The sequence below is a fragment of the Nothoprocta perdicaria genome, unplaced genomic scaffold, assembly GCF_003342845.1.
Source record: "Nothoprocta perdicaria isolate Ctin4 unplaced genomic scaffold, notPer1 scaffold_27, whole genome shotgun sequence".
Lineage (NCBI taxonomy): Eukaryota > Metazoa > Chordata > Aves > Tinamiformes > Tinamidae > Nothoprocta > Nothoprocta perdicaria.
The window spans coordinates 45,677-67,032 of NW_020455499.1; the positions used below are offsets into that span (position 1 = coordinate 45,677).

Sequence of the window (21,356 nt, forward strand, 5' to 3'; positions counted from 1 at the left end):
AAAATGGTACATTATAAATTGCTTTTTGGGCAGAAGCAGATTGCAGCAGTCCAGCTACCCTGGCAGGGAAGTATTTACAACTGTACAAATGACAGCACTGTTTGATGCTGCAGCTCGGCTCGTGTGGCCCTACCTTAAACTGGTTTTGGCGGTGTTGAACTTTTCAGGCTGGGAAGACACCAATTTAACCATTCTATAAAATGAGAGCTATTTGGATTAATTCACTCATAAGTAGTGAACTATTTCAAGATCCAAGGCCACCTTACCCAGCCCTCTCCACTTCTGCAATGTTCTTTACGGGTACCCAACAGACAGACCCCATCTCAGACCCAATTCCTTGGCTGCATGGACACCATCCCACAGCACTCACTGTCTAATGCTGCCAGGCTGGATGATCAGAGCAGTCACTTCAGGGCTACTACTCAGGAACCTACCTCAACACAACAATTTTCAGCTGTATCACTGAAAATGGGCAGGGAAAAGATTCTGACAGAAGAGCAGTGATTTACTGTCATGGATTCTGGCTGATCATTAAGAATAAACAATACAAATCTCTTCTGCTAGGCCATGTTGGATAAGGTCGCTCTTAATTAATTAGAAATTGCAACTGTTCCTACCAATACTTACAGTAGTACTGGTGGTGAAGCTCCAGTCCTTAACTTAAGAGACTCAGTATCACTCGAGCTCTCCAAGGCAATGGCTGAGCTGGCAAGGAGAGGGACTCTTCCCACGAGCTTTATGCAAAGGAAAGAACCAAAGCGTGAACCTTTTGACTCGCTTTTAACACATCCACCTCTGTGACTCCTGAGTTGGGAGCAACTGAAGTCTTCCTTTCCAGTAAAAAGGATGGAAGAAGCATCTCCTCCTTGAGGGAAGGGGTGATCTCCTCGGTGTACACACACGTGCACACACAGCTGTGCACAGCGGCGCGGGCAGGGCCTTCACAAGAGCACACGCTGAGTTACCAGGCAAGCAGGAAAGACGGAAGCAAATAAAGTGATGTCCTTTCAAACCTCGGGCCTCTCCACTCTGCAAGAACTTATTACACATAATGGCCACTTGACAGTGTCTGTACGAGGATACAGCAGGGCCATAAAGCTCTTTCAGCACTCCACATTAAATTCCTGGCTTTGCAAGGGAAATAAAAGGTCAGGACTGTGTCTGTGAAACAGGCTTATGCTGCTTGTACTTTATGCTGCCAGAAGACAGCGATCCTTTCTTTTTTTTTTTTTTTTAATTTTTAAAATTAAGGCTAATAGTTGGTATGAAAACAAGCACTTTCAAACAGGCAAGTTGTTCCACAGGACAGAATTTCTTGTCACCATTATCAGCAAACCCTTTTTAGGGAATGTTTTGAAACAAAATGTCACTAACCTAGCCACTAGTAAGAGGAAGTGAAGAAATATCCATTTTGTCACTCCAAGAGAGGAGTTTCTAGTATGAAATATGTTTCTCTTGAGCAACCTACCAGCGTAGAGAACTGAACAAGGACACAGATTTTTTCAGTATTTATGCTTTTACTTTTCAATAGTCTCATTTCTGTGTGCAAACATAAAGCTGCCATAATCTTACACAAACTCTTTTTTAAAAATTTTCTAAAAGACAGCAGCAAGTAAAGTAAAATTCAGCAGAGAAGAGACTACCTAACGAGGAGCCTATCCAATGAGTTCAAAAAGATAAAACCTTCTATAATAAAGACGAATGAGAGTTAAATTCTTCTCAGGAACAGCTTCTTCAGTTCTTGTTTCCCTCACGTCACACATGCTCAATACCTGCGGTCGGTTCTGCAGCTGAAAAGGCCTCTTTCTGCTCCACTTTAAGCTTTCTTTGGGTATGAAATTTGATCTCCTCTATCTCTGTTTTGCCACAGAGAAGTCCAAGGCTCTTCAAGCATTTTATTTTATTTTATTCTATTTCATTTTGCTGACATAATTCTTTTCCAGATTTTACTTTTTTGGATCAAGGAGGCATAGTTCATTTTGAGGTCCGATGTCCTCTATCCTATTTCCCTGTGGCTGCAGTTACTTTCAACGATTTTAACACTGACTTTTTTCTAAGCAAGTGGTGGACTTCAGTTCTCTCCGTAAGAGCCCAGCAAACTCTATAAACCCAGAAGTGACAGTGAGCACGACACGCCCCTTATCGTGAGGAAAGACAACAGCAAAATGTGGGAGAAAAAGAAGAAACGTCTGCAGCTACGTGAAGGAACCAATTCAGACCTTCAAAGGGCAACTGCCACAGCAAAAACAGGTATCAAAATAGAATAATCCCATTTGCTGCAGTGGGGACAGTGCTCCCTTGCTAACCTAATGCACAGAGACATTAGAAAACAACAACTGAAGACAATTACGTGGGTCAGGAAAAGTGATAAGGGTAAGTGATAAGCTGCAGACCAATGTAAATTTAAAGCTGTACAAATAACATACTCTGTTATTTTTTTTTAACTGTGTAAGAAATTCAGCCACAAATATTATAAAGGTTCAAACTGCTTCAAATGCAGTTCCAGACACAAAAGGACAAACTCAATGTCCGTGTTTCTGTCCTCCAAAATCTCAAATTATTAAATATAATTTCACAGAAGTTTATACAGGAGGCTTATATGAATTTCATAAACAAACACACAAAAAATCCTCACTTCCTTTTCACTTACACAGTTAAAAAATAAAGCAAAAAAAAACAGGTTACTGGAAATATGATCAACAGCTTTAAGCTGCAGCCATGGCAATTATTCTGCAGTTATGATAGCCCCAATCTCCATTAACTGTGCTATGTAATGTCCGAAATACAGGAGGAAAGGGTAAAAATAAAATTATGCTTCTGAATCTCACATGCAGAGACCTCAGTTAACCACACTCACTCGCTCTGTATTAGATACCTGAAGCTCAGGACACAAAATATTCAAATTATTTAAAACATTCAGACTGAGTTTCTCTGTAAGAGTATGTCAAAACCACAGCCGGATTGCAAATTAAGCCTCTAAATTGTGCTTTTGTGCCAAAGTAATAAGTCACATGACTATGCTATTTTTAGAAACAAGGATTTTTTTCTCCAGATGCTTTTCTTTTTTTACCCTGTTTACTGAAACAGGCACCTCTACTCAGCACTTTCCCTCATGAAAATACCCTTAAGACATTAAAAATAAGATAAGGAAAAATCAGCTATTCAGATACCTTACTGCAAACTCTGCAGCATTATCTGGCATAACAATAAAAGCGCTGGAGAGCTGAGGCTGCCTCTGTGAGATGGGGTGTGCTACAAACCTGTACAATATGATGCACAAATCTCTTGCTAGCATTAGGAGATTATTATTCACTGTTTTTCAATGATACACTAATTGAATGCATATTTGGAGGATTTGGCCCCACTGCTTTATTTATGAGAGAGTCACTATGAAGACTCTTCCTCCCTCTTCTAAAAGAGCACTCAGAAGTTTAAAGATATGTACAAAAATTAGTGGGTTATTTTAATCCTTTTAAAGCCTTCATGCCATGAAAATTATGACAATATTTACTGATATACAAGAGGCCCATTAATTTTAAGTTTAATCACTTTAATATAAATTGCTGTGAATATTTGTATACTTGACCTTTTCTTATAGTTTCCTTCTACTTGCACAGGTCTGAGTCAACTGTTCTAGGAATATACCTTTCAACTTGAAATACTCTCTCAACCTCTTATTAAACCTCATAATTATTTTGCTGCGTAAGAAAAATGAAATATGTAATGCAAATATAAAGTACTTTTAAATATGCTAATGAGCAGTAGTATACAGGATAAAAGAACCTGACCTTTTTCCTCATTAAGCATTAGATTTAAGGTGGATATGTTCATCTTGTTCATTCCAAGCTGAAAAACAAAGAATCGGTTGAAACAGAAGATAAGCAATATGGTCCTCTTAGTATGTAAAGATTTCAATACTAAACTATTCTTAATTAGCCCTTAACATTTATACTCATTTGATCAGGGAGGTTTCTTTGAGCAGCGCTTCTTCTCTGAAACAAACACCTGTTTCCGCTTCATATTCTGTCCACATTTTATTTCAAGAAAACATCATAAGAACATAAGAGATAGTCTAATGTACAACTTTTTAAATTACTTTGTATTCCAGCACCAATGAAATAAAGTTCTCCACTGCTCAGATGCATTTAGTTTCACATAAGATTTTGTGCTTACTGAGTCCAAACCCTCTCTGCTGTCTTGGTGTCCTGGGGAGGGCTCGGAACTCGGCCCCTGCTCCACGAGGGCAACACCCCTAATCCCCTCTGCTCAGAGATTTACATTGCAGAGAGGCAGGGTATATTTAATCTACTCAAACAAGCAAGGTATCTAAATGTTACTTTCTGCCTATTTTCAGGTTGATTTTTCACACAATAATCGTCAGCGCTGTTCACATTGACACCTTAATGCAAGGACAAATTTCATTGTCCAATAAACTGCAAGAGACTGCTCTCGGGCTCCTGCAGAATGAAATGTATGTTTTTATGATTGCTCTCCATTTTACTACAAGGATCGTGAAACTCTCCTTGGAGTTATTTCACCATCCAAATGATGCTAAAAATCTAGGTTCTAATTAAAAAGGAAAAAGGAAAATCCCACATTTTCTCAGGATATGTTTCCAGAAGCACAATTTTAGAAAAATATTTTTGAGTCCAGAAATATTTTCTCATTGTTCTAGGCTACTAACCTACAATTTAACACAGAGGCCTGGGTGTTTTCAACAAACACCTAAGAAACCTTTGTGCAACACACTTTGAAATGCCATCTCTATCCCTTTTGCTACTTCTAAAGAGTTTTTTTCCCCTCTCACAGTTAACAGAAGCATTAAAAGGCAAAATCTTGGCTATCTGGATTTTGAACAACAAAAGCCAATTTCTTGTGCTTTTTAAAAAATAGAATATGCAGGTTACTCAGCATACGTTCCGTAAAAGCTTTTTTCTTTTTGCATCCTTAAAAACCTCCTTTTCTCCCTCACAAAGCAGGAATGAGTGCTTTTATACTGAATGAATTTCTCAAGCCATATATCCTCTCCCAAGTAGTTAACCACTATGAGGGACGAATACTGCTTCTTTTTACAATATTGTTATGTGTAGGGTATAGACAGAGGATCCCTGGTAACGATGGGCAGCTCCATCCTGCCTGGTGCCCAAGGCCTGGCTCACGTGAGGCTCTGTAAAACCTGATTTTACTACAGGGACAATAAAACGACACACTCCAAGCTGCACAAGAAAAGGTTTGATTCTCTTGAGGGGGAATTCAATTTGACAGATAAAAAAGCACTGCACATGCTCACCAAGGCAGGGAAAACAAAGCAAGAGTAAAGACTAAGGGTACACAGAAATTTGAAATGCATTTCCCTATTTCCCTCTTAATGATAACTTTTTAAAAGCTTGATTAAAAGATATTCATTTAGTAACACAAATATTTCCTATCACAAAAAAATCCCCCCATAAATGAACGTGACCATTTGCATCATGAACAGATGCCATCAGCTCTTGGAATCAAAATCTAGGAAGTATGAACTGAAGGCACAGACAGCTACGATAGTTTTCTGCTTCTCTTCTTAATGTATTTATTTCTTAGGTTACACTGACACAGACCATCTCAATCAAAGACTGAATTCACCAAAATCAGCATCGAACATCCAAAGATGGAACCTGAATTTTACTCCACCTTAGATAAGGTCTTTTAAAGCACTTTAAGTAAAAAAGAAAAAAAAAACCAAAGGCCTTGGGTTCATTTTATGCAATGCAACTTGGTGTCAAGTAGGTGAAAACTTTCAATACCAAATTCCTTGAACTGAAATCTGTTATCGTTAGTACCAAAAGTTTTCAGGGAAGTAAAGCAAGGCTAATCCCAGAGTCAATTTGGTAGAATTACGGAAACTGTGAATCTGATGAGGGATCTCAGGAGAGCTATCTCGGCAGCCCACCGGCACTGAAGGAAGGGCAAATTTACTGAGATCATCTCCGAAAGCTCATTTCTCCATGCATTTTAAAAACTTTCAATCAGAGATTTCATCACAGTTGCAAGTAAAAATTCCCAGTTTTTCATCTGTATTTACAGCCAGGTATTAGGGAAACTAAAAAGGCCTGCAATATCTAGCCTAATATCTAGTCTAAATTATCTTTACTGCAAATTAAGCTTATCTTTTCATCTTAAAAACCTTTTTTTTTTTTAATCCTTAGAGGAACTGCCACCATTCCTTTTCTAAAACAGTCTTTTCCAAGCCTCCCATCCATCCTGCAGCACTTTTTCCTACAAGAAACACAATTCTTTCAACTGTTCTTTAACCATTCTGTTTTATAACTCTCTCACCAGTTTTTAGCTCTCTTTTGCCTTTTTCCAAAGACTTTTTTTTTTTTAAAGAGCAGTATCCTAAACTGCAAAATCTGCTCTATCTGAGGTCTGACACACTATCTTTTCAAATTCCCAACAGGAATGAACATGTATGATGTCTATTTTCCTTAAGCACGCCAACCACCTTCCTCTTATAAAAGAGTAAACACAAAGAAACACAGAAGTTTTGGGGAACTTATTAAAATTATTAAAAAGTATTTTTTCCTCCTCAAGCAAAATGTCTGCCCAGAAAGTACCATTAAGTACCATTTAACCATGAGTGAGCAGTGTGCCCTCGTGGCCAAGAAGGCCAATGGGATCCTGGCCTGCATCAGGAGGAGTGTTGCCAGCAGGTCAAGGGAGGTGATTCTGCCCCTCTACTCAGCTCTGGTGAGGCCGCACCTGGAGTACTGTGTGCAGTTCTGGGCACCCCAGTATAGGAGGGACGTGGAGCTTCTGGAGAGGGTCCAGAGAAGGGCAACCAGGATGATTAAGGGAATGGAACATCTCTCGTATGAAGAGAGGCTGAGTGAGCTGGGCCTGTTTTCTCTGGAGAAGAGACGGCTCAGAGGGGATATGATTAATATGTATAAGTTCAGGAAGGGAGAATGCAGGAGGAAGGGGACAGGCTGTTCTCACTGGTGGCCAGCGATAGGACGAGGGGTAATGGCCACAAGCTGAAGCACAAGAAGTTCCGTCTCCAGGTGAGGAGCAACTTCTTTACTGTTAGGGTGACAGAGCAGTGGAACAGGCTGCCCAGGGAGGTTGTGGAGTCTCCTACTCTGGAGGTCTTCAAAACCCGCCTGGATGCCACCCTGTGCCACATGCTCTAGGTGTGCCTGCTTGAGCGAGAAGGTTGGACTAGATGATCTCTAGAGGTCCCTTCCAACCTTAAATATTCTGTGATTCTGTGAAAGTAAAAATGAAGATTTTAAAGGGGTGGAGAGGCCTTTGAAGAAGGAGAAGAGAGGAGATCTGGGCTTGAGCTGTCTTGAGAAGGGAAGGGGGAGAGGCCCAGAGAGACGATGGAGCCAGACTCTTCTTTGATGTGCACATTGAAGGACAAGAGGACCCACACAGGGCTCCAAGTTTTAAACAGACATTAGGAGAAAGTTTTCACCGAGACTCAACATCCCTACGCAGAAGCCTGATGAAGCCGAGGTACCTTCAACCTCAGAAAGAGTCGAGGTTCAGATGGAAGAGGCCTGAGCAGCCTGTTCAAAGCTGGCCCTGCTTTGAGCAGGGGTGGAAACCAGATAATCTCCCCACGCCCCTTCCAAGCGTTACCTGTGATTAGCTGGTAACTCTGCCTCGTGGCTTCCCGAGCTACACTTTTCTGCTACCTTCAGCAGAAAACATTAAACAACACTCCATTAATATAAACATTTATGTCTTTTTATCCATTAACACAGAGAAAAGAATCTGTTTGTTTATTCGCTCAACGATTTGCTTTGGTCCAAATGCAGAGTCGAAGGAATTAGACACTTGCCCCATGAGCCATTCATGTCCAAGGCTGGGCCAAGTTTGGGTACAGAGGGAGTCAGCCCCTCACTAGGAATCTGCAGTATCAAGAACGGAAGCCAGAAAAACAGGTATTTCTGAATGCGGCCACGACAGCGTTGGAGACCACAGGTACAGTTTACAAGTGCCAAGGAGAAAATACCACAATACTTTCCACATTTTCAGCAAATCCTGCTCATCTACAATCCTACAATCTACTCTGATTGCCTTTCTGTTAACTCTACCGAAAGGGACAGCTCTCTAAAAAAACACAGACTGAAAACAACCTGGGAACATAAAGTATTCTGTGGGAATACTATAAACACCAGTTCCATTTTCTCCTTTCCCAGTACAAGCCCCTTCAGGAAGACTAACAGTGAAGAAATTACCCACGAGGATGCAGACGTTCCAATCTGTTTGAAAACCTTCTTTTGAAGCAGTTGTACTCAGCTACAGTGAATCGTTAAGATGCCCAAACACCTACTGCAAATCAACATCATTTTATTTAAACAGAGTAACGCACATATTTCTTCAACTGGGGCACATCAGATTAGGAATCTCTTCAGTCTTTTCTGGAGGGATTTAAAAAAGCTTTGGAGAAATCTTAAAGCTATGGAATTAGCCTGGTATTTATAGCACAGATTCCTAGTGTGCTCTTTGAGCTTCCTAGGACGTTCTTTTTCTCCATCTGCTGGCTGCTGACATGGTGTAACCTTGTATTTTGATTATGAAAATGTATAAGAATAAGAGCATTTTACGTTTCACTGTAAAGTTCTGGCTTCATCTCAGGACAAGCCAGCCACTCTTCATTACTACAATATAATCTAGGTCAAGAATGGTGCCGGGTATTTTCTGACGCAGAGAAGTGGAGCTCTATTGTTTAATTATGTCAAAATGTATTACTACTAATTATGACTAATACTCCGTATGAATCACACTCTTACAAAACTGTAATTTTCTTACCATTAAAATACTGTGCTTTATATGCTGTTTCAAAGGAATTTGTTAAATCTAGGTCAACAATGCTTTTTTTCTTCCTTGTTCAGTTAGCAAAAGGTCCACGTATGAGTGCATTATCTTATAGAAAGACATGAATAGATTAATGATTTATTTCAGCACTGCTAAATGCTGATTTTTTTCTGCTGTCCACTGATCTTCTGATTAGTTTTTGTAGCGTTGCTTCAAACCTTTTACATTATACCACCTTTATATACATTATATCAGATAATTTTTGCAACAGTCTCTCCTACCACAGCATAGATCAAAATGAAATCCTGAGTCTGTGTGAATAAAAGAAGAAATGCACAGCCTTCCTTTGGATTACTTACCTTCAATGCTCCTCATGGTCTTGCTTCTAGTGACTTTGGGGATCTTCAGGTTTCTTAAAATTCTTCGTGTCCTTTCAGCTTTGCTTTAGATATTCTCCTGTTTACAGCTGGGTGATGGGCTATGGCCATGGAGGCTGGGTCCTGGCCTTACTGCACCCCTCATCTGTGGACTCTTGCACCCCACGTTGTATCTGTCGAGACAGCAACATCGCTTGAATTAAAGGATTAGACAAATGTTTTGATTTCACTTTTCTGGACTGCTTTCAAAGCCATTATCCAATTACTTTGCGGTATGAACTATAATAATTATAATATTTGCTTTATAAAAAAACAGTAGAATAACTCTGAAAATGATGAAAAAAGCATGTTTCACTAAACTATGAAGGTTATATCACTGTCTGCAAGAACAAGGAGATTTCTATAAAAATAAATACACGGCTTTTTATAATGATGGGACTAGAACAAAACTGCCTGCATACAAAATCATGTCTGCCAAAAAATTTTGTGGTACAGATACATGCTAAAACCTTCAACTTGCAAGGCAAAAAGCCTTGGCCTTAAAGAGCTAACATATTGCAGCTCACACGACACAAAACTATTTTAGAAGTAATTTATCTCGCTTTCTCAGTGATGACCCATCACAGCAAGGGCAAGGGTCTTGGCGGCTGTTCAAAACCTCTTCCTTCCCCCTGCAGAAAACACCACACAAAATGTGTAGGAAAACCTCCAGATTAGTCCAACAGGAAATATGCAGATTCGCTGAAGGAACACTGGCAGCCCATATCATACACAGTATTTACTAGATTCTTAAATATCTCAGTAAGGTTCATAACCCCAGAAATGTTGCTTACTTGGCCATGACCGGCTCTTTAGCTTTTATTGACCTATTATTAGCAGTACCAGGAATTCAACTGAGCTATTAGTTGATCAGGACCTTCAAGGACAAAACGGGGCCACAATATATTGTAAAATATATTGTAAAAACCAGACCAGACAGTCTGGCTTTCATACACATTTACCAAACCAGCAGAGTCTTTCTTGGATCAATTTTGTGGCCTTTTTATTTTTTTTCTCCATGGGCGAACTATCTGGAAGAAAAACACTTAACTCTTGTTCTATAGTCCATACTACTTTGAAAACTGTATTTTTATAAAGCCATAACCATAGACTGCATGAAGTTCTTTCTGGGCTTTCCTAGTGCCTGGGACATGGGATAGCTTTCAGTTTTGAGCACTATTCATTTAACACTTCTGAAGATTATGGGCCTTAGCAGTTTTTATTTATCGAGAGCACTAAAAGCTCCATAGACGATGGCTACAGAGCTAACTTCAGTAGTCTAGCAATGCCAATGGAGGAAATACGTAAGAAGTCTTTTCAAAGACTAAAGAGTGCTTTGTCCAAAACTATTAAATCTTCCGCAAGTCTAAAGATAAAAATCAGGAGGCCAAAATGACAGCAATTCTTGTTGCCAGATCATCCAGTCCACAGGCATAAGATGATTAAGATAAAAATAAATAATAAAACATTTATAACAAAGTAACAGAAACAATATTATTGCTAGTAGTAAAATAAAGCCTCTTCCTCTTAGCTGAAAGGGCTTACAATGAACAAAACAATCCGCACGTGAATATCAAAGCACCGTGACTTGACAAAAGCGAGGAGCCAGAGGAGGCCAAAATGCAAATACACCTCAGAAAAAATACTGTATATTAGCTGGTGGAAAAAAAAAAAGGGGGGATTTTCAGGGAAGAATACGTCAGGTTCTCATCACAAAGCCAGATACGACACGAAAAGAAGAGGTCTTCTTGACATGGAGGTCCTGGGGCCTGGGACACGGGGACGTCCTCCTGTCAAGCGTCCTGGCACGTGCCAGGTCGGCCCTGGCTCCCCGTTTTGGCTTAACTGAAGGAGCAGACAGCGACGTCTTCTACAGTATTCAGAAAGTTTAAATCTTAAAATCTGGCATATAAGTAGCATGAGTTAAATATATAAATTTCTTCAACTGTAGAAATGATTGATTCTTTAACTTCCTTCTCTGTATACAGAATTTGATTATAAAATATTTGAAAAATAAACATCTTTAAGTTAGTCATAAAATTGTAAATAAAAAGGATTTATGGCTTCACAACAGAGCTTTCCCTTACAGAAATAACACAAATGGAAAGACGGTATAACCCATCTTTAAAGAACCTGCATAACAGCATATCTCAGACTGCAATTTCACTATGGAAATAATATTCTACAGATAAAATTATTTATTCATGTTTAAATACATTGAGAGCTATCGATTGGAGACTTTTTTTGTAAAGGCCTACCCTTAAGCACATAATGCTAATCACAGCAAACGCTGTAAAACAAATTTACTGGAAACAATTCCAGAAGATACAGGAGCCCAATACGAAGTCACATAAGAGCTTAAACAACGAGGTCATGCGGATACTCCTGAAGACTGAAGTGGCATCAGTAGAAGAAGGCCCTAAGAGATCCATGTTATTTAAAAAAAACTATATATATATATATAAACCTGTTTTTTAACCTTTACTAACTATTTAGCTAATACAATGGTATCAATGAAGTAATGACACAAATCGTCTTACTGAGCATATGAAAATGAAAACATGTAAACAAAGACTTAATTAAAATTTCTGCTGAAAGAATCCCCATTAATTATATATATTCGGTTTATAAACTTACTAGCAATAAAATATGAGCATCACAGACCTAGGGTGATGAGCCATACAGAGGACTTTTACAAACTACTAAGCCAAGGAAATACTTGTGGCTAATATGAATTCAATAGATTCCATCTTGCTGTTTCCCTGCTGAAAATCTCTCTCTCTCTCTCTGCTCTTAACCAGTCTTCTTATTTTTCTTGGCTCTTTTTTTTTTGATAAAGAACTAGAATAACCATCTGTAAAAAATTTCAAACGATCTTTTAAAATTTTCAATTAAAAAATGAAGACTTGACATTGAAAAAAAAGCACTTATACTTCTGGAAATCTGCTATTTAATGTAAGATGGTGATTATTACAGACTGCCCCAGCCATTACTAAATAGCTAGCACTGCATCATGCATCAAAAGATCAGGTTATTTTTATCATTCGGAAATAAGTATAGGACTTATCCCCGACTACAAAACATTTATCCTTCCATTGCATACACATCCATACCAATCAACTTCCCCAGGCTGCAGATATCTAACACTGAATGTATTCTGGGGGGAAGAAATAGCTATGTTTTTTTCAGTGAATATGCTAACAGATTAAAAGACCCAAGCTCTCCCCATTAACTTTTTAAGACACACAAAATATCCTTACAGTACTTGACAAATCTAAAATTCAAGATGCTCCACTATGCTGTAAGACAACATAAAAAACGGCAAAAAATCAAAAATGCTTTCCAGTAAAAGCAACAGTGCACCAACATTTCAGTTGGTTGCTGCCCCAAATGAGTAGCAAATGGCAGCCAGCAACATTTCTTTAATTTTTGTTTTCCAAGATACATTTTAAGTGTATAGTACCTAAACTAATCTACTGGATAGTTGACTATTTCTCAAATTATTCTTTCCATGTAAATTGTTGAAAAAAATGAAAAAGGCCCTTTCAAAAAATATACATATTCCAGATCAGTTAAAGGCTCCATGTGGGAATGACTGGGCAAAAGTTTGAGGCTTCTTTGCAAGCATCTGATAAGACTTCTTTTTCTTTAACAATTGCTATTCTTATTTTGTTAAGTGAAGCCCCCAAATACATATTTAACAATTGCACAGGCATCTATAATGTTAAAAATAAACACGACATTCTGCAAGTTTTAATGGTGGCACAAGAAGACACCAACATGGGCAGAGAAAGAGCTTTCCTTGTAACCCCAGAGACTACTGGAGGTCACTTTCCATGATACGGCAACCCCAAAAAATTAAATAAAGTTGCTAGTCACCAGTACACATGTACAGTTGATGACTAGCATGTTACATCAGAGAAAAAACAGAGGAAATGTTTAGGAGGGAAACTTAAAAAATGCATTTCCTGCACTTGAGTGGGAAGGAGAACTGGCTGACCTCTGCTCAGGTGGGCTGGTGGAGGGGAGTCCTGGGCTCGGTGCTCTCAGAGCGTTGGGAAGGAATTTGGGAAGTATTGCTTCTTCAGGGCTTTTGGATTCCTTGTCTGCTTTGCAGTGAAAATGCCTCTTCTTCCTGCAATAAAATACACTGTGTAGTAAAGTAAGAGCTGTGAAAGGACAAATTACCAATCCCTGTTAAAACACAACCACGCGGCTTCTCTAAGGACGGCTTCACTGCACAAGGAGAACACGGGGTCATCCACATGCTCAAATGTTGGGAAAAGGGGTTCACTTGCGAGGAGCCCTGAACTTCAAAGGGCCATTGAAACCCCCTAATTAGTCAGTGTTGTGAACTGTCTTCTAGAAGGACCTCTCTTTCTTTAGTGACCAGAAACACAAAACCAGTAGAACAGCCTCTGAAGGGGAGGGCTTCAACGTGGAGTGCATGCTCCATTGCTTTACATTTTTCATATTTCTCTCTCTCTCTTTTTTTTTTTTTATAGTTGAAACTATAAAAATAGAGCCTATGTACTTGGAGAATAAGGAAAACTGACCTTTTTATCTGGACATTCTTGAGAACTACCACAAAATTTGAAAGAATCAAAATAGTCAAAAAAGACATCCTGTGCCTGTTCCTTATGTATAATCACCTATACATGCACGCCCCTGATATATAAAAATTAACATAAACAATGCCAAGTAGCTAAGACACTTATGAGAGCAGGTTGTAGAACTGTAAGCACGTTAACAGCTTTGGCCCTACGATGAGAGCACTGAACACACTTAACCCCTTACCAATATTGTTTGCATATGGAAAATGTAACTCACATATGGAAATGCATTATAATGATGGTTGCACACTCTTACAAGAAAAAAAAGAAAGAAATAAAAAAAAGCAGCATAAGGAGAGAAGTAACTTAAGTGATTTTCTCCTAAAAGAAACACAGCTCTGTAATTCTGGGAACTGAATGTGTGAATGAAAAGTGAGGACGCTTCCGCAGGAAGGTCTTGTACTTAATTGTGTATTTATTTTATTTAGTCCTGCAATCAGCATAAATAATGGCAAAAATATCTTTGTATGATTATTGCTGTACAAAGTAGGGACTATATGAGCTTTGCAGCTCTCCCAATGCAGAACCAGAACCTTGGCAAGTCTGGAAGATGTGGCTCAAGTCAGGGCCCCGACAGCTGCACAGCAAGAAGCTTGAAAATGATGCAGACACCAGCTGAATCTTCGGGAAACTGGGACCATTCTCGAGCAGGAAAGGCCCCAAATGTATTTGCCCTTAGCCACGACACGGGCCTCCATCCTCGTTCTGCTCCCGGCTGCTCCCTCCTTGCTGCGGCCGCCCCGGTGCCACCGCGCGGATGCACCCGAGCCAGATAGGGAGCCGCTTTGAGCATTTCCGTGGGATTAGTCCTAACCCAGATCAGTTCCCTAATCCGCCCGCTGCAGGGAGGCTCGGGCAGCTCTGCGCTCACAGGAGCCCACGCAGGAGCCCAGTGCGGGACCTGATCCTACAGCAGCGGATTTGCCTCTTGTTTAAAGCTCCTGTGGAAATTCTGCATTGGTTTCTTCATTCTTTTTATAACAGAATAACATATTACTGAAAAGACTTGCTCCTTCCCCTGTTTACATAGAAGGATTTCAGTATATTGCTTCATTGTTTAAATAAAAGCAGTGTGTAGCTACCCACACATGCAAAATGTATGACCCTAATTCTAAATTTTAACTGCTGTAATACCTAAGAGTAGTTAGGGCTTGTCTTAGAATCTGCTCTGAGTTACCTGATTAAAGCCTTCATAAAGCTGTTGGAAACGGGTAATCCTGTTTCTTACTGTTGAGAATTGACATACATTATCCTACAAGTTCCTAGACACGGCATCTGGGGAAAATGAGGTTAAAACATAACAGATGACATAGGAAAGCAAGGAAAGCTAAATCCTGCCTTCCCAGACTACCTTTGCAGGCATGTATGGCCTTTCAGGACTGTTCTTTTTATACCACAGCAACATTAATACAAAAATAAATATTATTAATAATATTAATAATAATGTTAGTAATGGTAACCTTAAAATGTATTTAAAGATCTAACAATGCAATATACTGGGGAAAAATAAGGCTAGAGGATGCCCTGCTAAAATACAGGAGTCTTATGGAGGAGCTTGCAGATCAGCTCTAAGGCTATGTTTGCTTTATGCATATGACACACAGCAAAATAACGTTTCTCAGGTTTGGCAACCATGTCATCTGGGTAGAGGCAGCTTTGTACTGAGAGGAGGCAAGGGAGATGCTACCTGGCTGTTCCCTCTGCAGATACATTTGAAAAAGGAAAGAGATTTTTAATTTGCAAAAGGAGAAAATCAGAGGCATCAATTTAGCCAGCAGCCGCAGTCCTATAAATCCCACAAATCTGGTACTTTCACAAAGAAAGGGACAAGTACTAAGGATCCGTATCTCACGAACGCAGAGACACTTATTTCACAACAAGCCTGGTTTTCGGCGGCATCGCTCGTGCAGCCCTCACTGGGCCACTGAAACCCGGAGCGAAAACAACCGAAGGGCCGAACAGCCCAGACGGGGCGCGAAGCCCGCGGCGGCGCCGGGTGCTGCGGAGGGGAGCGCGGCCGGCGCCGCTCCGCTCGCTACCTGCGCGTTGCTATGGCGAAAATTCGCCTCTCTTCCCTACCTTCCTCTCTAAGAGCCTTTCTGCTCCCTCCTTCCTGGGCTCTCACAAAGTTAATGCTCGAGGTTTGGAATTGTAAGGTGCCCTAAATTAAAGGTTTGCTCAGATATTCGTGCATTTTTATTTATTTGGGTCTTGCAAAAGGATTTTGTAAATGAGGTTTAATTGATATTTTAAAATGGCTTTTATTCGTCTGTAACAGTGTATTGAAAACTCATAATTTCTTTCCATGAGCTGTGCTGCATACCTGGTGCATATGCGGTTCTGTTCTCTAGTTCAAATACAAGCAAAGGAAACACAATCTACTTTTCTCCTTCACTGCTTTTTAATTTAATATAGAGATAAGCCTGAGACTGATGAGAACTGAGATGATAAACAAATGCTTTTAGCTGCGGCTAATACCAATTTGTCTTTTTGCTCCCTTGTCCCGCTTTTTAAACAAGAGTTGTTAGGGACACAAAAGAATGGATTAATCAAAGTGTTTTTGTTCAGTTGTTACTACTTTGAGCCTGCAGACGGACCGAATCCGCTGCTGTTTTTGCCATAGTCGGGCTGTAGGTAGGAGCCCTCAGAGCAAAAAGGCAGTGAAATGCAAAAGGACAACGTGAATCCACTGTCTTCTCCCTCTGGAAGGTGAATATATAGCCACAATATACAAAACATAACACCCAAAAGGAAACATATTTGATATAATAATGTTGGTAAGGAGGAACAGGATCCTCTTCCCACCCAAGGAGTCCACGCTGCAGGTCCAACTGACAGCTCAGACACCCACTGCCGACAGAAACACCCACAACAAAACTTGCTCAAACACTTTCTGTTTAATTAGACAAAAAAACCAAGTTTCCTTTTGATCTGGATGCTGGGCAATGACCAGGCCCTAGGCAAACCCGTCAGCAGCACAGGCAACAGGGATCAAGGGGTCCCTGCACTTTGAGCTGAATCTCTCACCCAAAAGCTCCAAGGAAAGAAAAGACGCAATTTGGCGCATGCCCTTACACTTCAGATTTTCTTAATGCTACAAAACCACCACATAATAAAGCGCCTCCTCTCAGACACGACAGTGTGCCACTGTTTAAAATTAGATCCTCCAACAAGAAGACTATGTAAACTCCCCTGAACGGTGCAATTCCTTATTTAAATAGCCCTGGCGGAGTTCTCCATAACTGGCAATCCGCGGCTCTCCCTGGCGCTCGCGAGATCCCGGCGGGCGCAGGAATCTGCAGGCGGGAGGATCGGGGTCGGCCCCACTTCCACAGCGGACTCTTCCTCCCACGAAAACATGGGTTCTGTTCCCATGCCAGGAATGGGTTAGGAACTCTTAGGGAAGCCCAGTTACAAACCAAGCAACCACGGCGGCTGCCTCACCATCCTCTCCAGCTCAAAACCTCCAGAACGGTTTTGGGCTCCAGGGAACGTTACTCACCACTAGCCCCTTTGGTGCTGGGGTTTCTAACACGCTGATTTTCACTCTTTGCCTCTTTACTCTGCCCAGGCCCTAAAACAGACAGGTTCTTCCTGGCCTCCTCCTCTCCAAAGACTTCCTGGCTTCTTTCGCGTACTTCTTCTGAATCGACTAATTAGTACTACTAATTGCCCAATTCATTCATAAAGTATCAGGATGGTATTTTAGTAATCCCCCGGCACACGACTCCTAATGCAGAGCGCGGCTCCGGGAATTTTAATTCCATTCTCGCGCCCGCTAATAGGCGGCTTCCCGCTGCGCCTGGTTTAATCCACACTGGAGCACGACCGGGGGGATTCTTATAAACACCCAACTGTTTGAATCTGCTTTGTTATCTAAGCAAAAACATCTTATCAATTCACAAATAGAGATAAAATTTCTCTAAAAATGTAGCCCCTGATCTTTTATTTTTAAAAACAGAACAAAATTTCATTAGATTTTATGGAGTTTGGTTTTAGAGAACTTTGAAGGATCCATGGTAATATCATTACACTTTACCCTGATTTTTAGAAATATATAATGTTTTTTGCAAGTGGTGTGAGGATTAAACAAGCTATACATCATTAACTTAATTAATAACAAGTGTCCCAAATATAACTGGGGAAAAACATATCCATCCTCTTAAAAGGTAAGAAAACTAGCTTCTTTATTCAGATTTTTTTTAAAAAAACCATGGTCAAATATTCCATCCTCTGTCATTTTTACTTTATATTAAGTAGAGCCAATAAAAGAGTTTGCAAGAAGGCTAGAGATGAGAAAAAGACCACAGGACTACAACAGCTAGGCTATAAGTTGCACACGGACGTGAGACCCTAACGGTTCCCAGCCATCCCAGCAAACCTGCTGGAATCCCTTGAGTTTCAGTTTTGGGCAATTCCCTGCTGAGCCACCAGGCAATCCATGTTCTCCAGAAAGCCCCAAGTCTCCTGGCTACACCTCTAATTACTTTTCTTTTTTTTTTTTTTTTTTTTTTTTTTTTTTTTTTTTTTTTTTTTAGACACTGGAGTAAAGACAAGAGCTCCCCCGACATCATCGTAACTCACTCTCTTGCTCTTGTTTCCCTCATTTGATTTTCTCATGGATTCACCCTGATCCCACACCCCAATAACCCCCTTGTCTGCAGTCATTTCCATCCAGCAGCATCTCTGCCTCTTGCAAGGCTTCCAGCTATTCGCCAGCTCCCTCCTAACTTATTTCACTACTTCCCATTTCTGGTTCCCCACCTCACTTCCATTTGCTCCAACTCCCTACGAATTCTCTATGGAGTCTCAGCAGGGAAACCTTGGCCCAATATACTTTTTTACTCCGTTGCTCCATCTCATTTAGAGGAACATGACAGGGAAAACAAGCACCCTTCCTCCAGAGATGTGGATGAGGATGTTCCAGGGAAACCAAACTCCCAGCATCTGGACTGACTGGAAGGAGTGGAGTGTAATTAAACTAGCACTCAAGTGCTATTAATCATATCAAAAGCTTAGCAAAGTCTCAAGAAGAGCTTTAGGGAAGTCGGGTTTTCCTCCTGGACAGGGTCAGGAGAGCCCTTTGGGATGTCGTTATCATGGTGTTTTCTGTCACATGCTCCCCCCTTCATCACAGGCCTCTGTAACGGGAAAAATCAAGCTCTTTGGAGATGACAGCAATTTTAGCTACAGCTGGTAGAGAAAAAGCATTTTTTAAAATGTCCCCTAGCAGAAGTTAACTCTGAGAGTCACCAGACAGCAGAAAGTGATTAATTCACAGGTATTTATTCAATATTCCAACAAAGACACTCAAGCACATGTTGGAATATTAGCAGTTATGGTGCTCAAAGTAAGCAAACGTGTGTGAAACCAGAGACAGTCGGATCCTTCCCAGCACAGTTTGCAATTGTACAACAGCAATTTTTGCCAACTACTACAAACCAAAAGCTTTACATTTCCCAATTCCTGTTTCAATGCAGTGTTTTGTAACGCAGATTTATATATTTAAATTATATGCTCAAGAATAATGAGGGGAAAGAGGCATGTAACTGCTTTATTGGTCTGGCTTTCCATTTTTTATTATGTAAAACAATATTTTTTTTTTAATCAAATAAAGAAAATTTAAACATTGCATTATTTTTACCTGGAGCAATTCAGCAACAAGGAAGACTAGGGCAGATACCCAAGCCAACAGTTAAAAGTGCTGATGCATTCGGAAGTGTCAGCTATTCATACAGAAAATGAAGAAAGAAAGAGGAAATACATATTTCATAATAAAGTTGTAATGCATTTTCAGAAAGGCATATCACACAGTACCATAAATTTACTATCTCTTTGCTTTAACTGAGACAAGTGAATAGCTTCTGGAGGAAGGGGATAAAAACGAAAATAGACAGCGTTGCCTTAGGAAGGAAGACTCCACCTACTGCAAACCTAGACGCAATTCTTTATCCCACGTAAGGCGAGGAAAAAGGGATAGTAGTAACAGGAAGCATTTAAAGGTGTCGAGCTATTTGACAGTAAAACAAGAGCAAGAGAAAGTAGAAGGGATTTTTAGAGGAAATACAAAAATATACACTGAAGGATTAAAGTAAACTATTCTTATACGAGACGGAACTCCATCAAATCAACAAATTAGTATCTTTTCTGTATTATAGAATGTTTTGTATATTATAGAATCTTTTCTATATTATATTATCAAACTCCATAACACAAATTCAACACAGAAGGTGCACGAGGCTCTTTGTTTTTGGAAAGTGAATGGCTATACTGATGTTGTCATACTGAGATCAAGAAAAACGCGTTTCCTGGGCTACAGGAACCAAATTAACAGATTTTACCAGCCCCAGGTCAGCCAGCTCTTCCTATCCACAGAGCAGAGGAGCCTCCCAAAGCAGAATTTTCAGCAGCCGTTAACAGATCCGTGCTCACACCTTGCCTTGGTTCTCACTGCAAATTCTATCTAACATTTTCTCTGCCACCAAAAACAACTGTCACGCCAAAAAAAAAATTTCTAACACCTAAGAGAAAAGACTTAAATCCTCCAGGTGGTAGCATGAAATTAAACACTTGTAATTGCTTTGCAAGTTTTCTTAATTTAGTAATTAAAAAATGCAAGTATAACAGCTGCATAGCTTTACATTTTCGTATGGACCTAACAGTAGTGAACTTCACAGTTTGAGTGGCCAAATTTAACTTGTTTTTTTTTTTTTTCCTTTTTCACAGAAATCCCACCACGAACTTCCTGCTGATTTCTTTTTTAGCATGTTTTTGCCCTGGCTGGATTTAGGGGCAAGAACAGCAATTTATCAGCCTGCTGAGCCCGTAGCAGGCTCTGCCCAGCTTGCAAGGCCGGAGCAGGGCCCGGGATGAAGGAGTTAAGGGGAGCTGGCACAAGGCCTTTCCCAAGGAGATTCTGCAGCGTCCATTCAGTGGGAAAACCCTGAAACTCCGCCTGCATTACACCAGATTGAAACCGATGGGGAATCAGACCCGCTGGCAGCTCCTAATCCCGCGGACGAAGAGGTTCGTGTTGGAAGCGAGCGCCGGGAGCTCAGCAAGGAGCTGCGGCCGGCGAGTTGGGCAGGCCTCCGCCTCAGCACAAGCTCCATGAGACCCCGGGCCCATCTCCTCCTCGGCAAAGCACATCGGGACCACGGAGCAGCCTCTTTTCTCCCGTTCTCCTTCCTCCCCGCTCATCCCGGCCGGCACCACGGCGGCGGTGCTGCTGCTTGGAGCTCTCAGCTGCTAAGAAGCATCCAAACTAACTCGGCACATGCCCTGTTTGAAGCTACCGAATGGCTCCTCTGTCTTCAAAGGATTACTCACTGCTAAGAGTAATTGAATATAAGCCAATTGGATTTCAAAAATATCTTTTGGAGGATGCCAACGAGGAGTCCCAGATGCATCCAAGGAGGAATATTTTCGTCAGCTTTTTGGATCGTGCCAAACTGGAAACCTGTGACCAACACATCGAAACCCAGGCTGGGACCTAAGAAAGGGCATTTATGATTCTACTCCT

At 40.6% G+C, this 21,356-nt stretch overlaps 1 protein-coding gene across 3 annotated transcripts in view; it reads right to left on the reverse strand.

Moving 5' to 3' along the window:
- MBD5 (methyl-CpG binding domain protein 5) overlaps nt 1-13,343 on the reverse strand; it is a 54,462-nt gene extending 41,119 nt beyond the window's left edge. For 2 of the 3 annotated variants that reach the window (XM_026040865.1, XM_026040863.1), the window contains exons 1-2: nt 13,222-13,343; nt 9,165-9,355 (exon numbers count right to left, since the gene is read on the reverse strand). The gene's annotated coding sequence lies outside the window, so the exon portion shown is untranslated. Of the gene's footprint in view, nt 1-3,788; nt 3,847-9,164; nt 9,356-13,221 lie in introns of all 3 variants that reach the window. The other variant, XM_026040864.1, reaches the window with a different exon arrangement.
- Nucleotides 13,344-21,356: the final 8,013 nt, after the last annotated feature.